Source organism: Halichoerus grypus, chromosome 1, assembly GCF_964656455.1.
Source record: "Halichoerus grypus chromosome 1, mHalGry1.hap1.1, whole genome shotgun sequence".
NCBI classification, from domain to species: domain Eukaryota; kingdom Metazoa; phylum Chordata; class Mammalia; order Carnivora; family Phocidae; genus Halichoerus; species Halichoerus grypus.
In genome coordinates this window covers 186,596,023-186,597,386 of record NC_135712.1, presented here as the reverse complement: position 1 = coordinate 186,597,386, position 1,364 = coordinate 186,596,023, and the positions used below count along the sequence as shown (strand labels likewise).

At 46.0% G+C, this 1,364-nt stretch overlaps 1 long non-coding RNA gene across 1 annotated transcript; it reads right to left on the bottom strand.

Annotated features, from left to right (window-relative positions):
• Window positions 1-303: 303 nt before the first annotated feature.
• Window positions 304-938, bottom strand: LOC118518621 (uncharacterized). Its single transcript, XR_004908794.2, has 2 exons — window positions 844-938; window positions 304-571 (listed from the first exon to the last, which is right to left on the bottom strand). It is a non-coding gene; the product is annotated as an uncharacterized LOC118518621 (long non-coding RNA).
• Window positions 939-1,364: the final 426 nt, after the last annotated feature.

The following is a 1,364-nucleotide window of genomic DNA, read 5'->3' as shown; positions in this document are numbered from 1 at the left end:
GGTTATAACTTCAGTTACCGTATCTAATAAATGAGTCATTGTTCTAGATGGTAAGTTAGGCCCAGATAAATAAATCTTACAAGTATAAAAAGCTGGGCAAGTACTCCGCTGACCTGTTTGAATTCCTTCTTGAAAGTCTTTTGAAAGCTACGGGCAGTGCACCCTGGTAGTAAAAACAAGTTAATACCTCTTCGGAAACTCTTACTTTGCCATGAGAAAGTTATAGAAAGCTTTTGTTCTTTATAGTACAGCTGTATTAATTACATAGTGCTGTGTAACAAATTACCCCCCAAACTAAGCAGCTTGAACCAACACACATTTATTATCTCACAGGTTCTGTAGGTCAGGAATCTGGGTAGGACTTTACTGGGTGCCTTTGGCTCCGAGGTCCTCGTAGGTTGCAATCAGGCTGTAAGATGGGCTGCTGTTTTCTCAAAACTGGATCCATTTCCAAGCTCACTCATGGTTGTTGGCAAGCTTCAGTCCCTTGTGGGTTATTGGTCTGAGAGCCTCAGTCTCTTGCTGTATCTCATGGACCTTTCCATAGGGCAGCTCACAACAAGGCTGCCGGCTTTCCCCAGGAGAGGGAGAGAGAACAAGACACTCTTGGTTGTTGTTGTTGTGATCTAATGCTGGAAGTAACAATCTATCACTTTTGCCGCATTCTGTTCCTTAGACTCAAGTCATTAGGTCCAGCCCACACTCCAGGGAAGAGAATTACATGAGAGTATAAATACTGCGGTGGGGGACACTTCTGGGGGTCATTTCAGAGTCTGTCCACCACGGCACACGTTGCTGGTTTACGTGGCATGCAGCATTCCAGTACGCAGGAGGCCATCCTACCTCAAGAAACTGCAACGCTCGGAGGGCGTTCTTTGGCCACAGGAGTCTGCCTGGCTCACAGATGGGACAGACCACAGCGCTGGGGAGCTCACACCTCCAGGAACAGGCCTCAACTGGTAAAGGGCGGGGAGGGAGTAGTTGAATAAATACCCCCAGGACCCTGAGGCCACACGGCTTGCCCAGTGTCCCTGAGGGCACAGTGGTAACCTGTTTGTGAAAGCACCCTTTGTTAGCTGTCTTCCCAGCCGGCCCTATTTCATGTTCTCTCCCCTCACTGGTGCCTCTGGAATCACCTGTCAAGGTACTTAACTCCAGTACTTGTCTCAGGGACTGCTCCTGAGGGAACTAAGAAAACCGCAGATGTTAAACATTTCTTACACATTACAGCAATACCAGAAGAAATTGCCAGGTACCAAGGAATTACACAGCTGTGTAAATGGTTCTTTTTTTTTTTTTTTTTTTTTTAAAGATTTTATTTATTTATTTGAGACAGAGAGAATGAGAGAGAGAGAGCACATGAG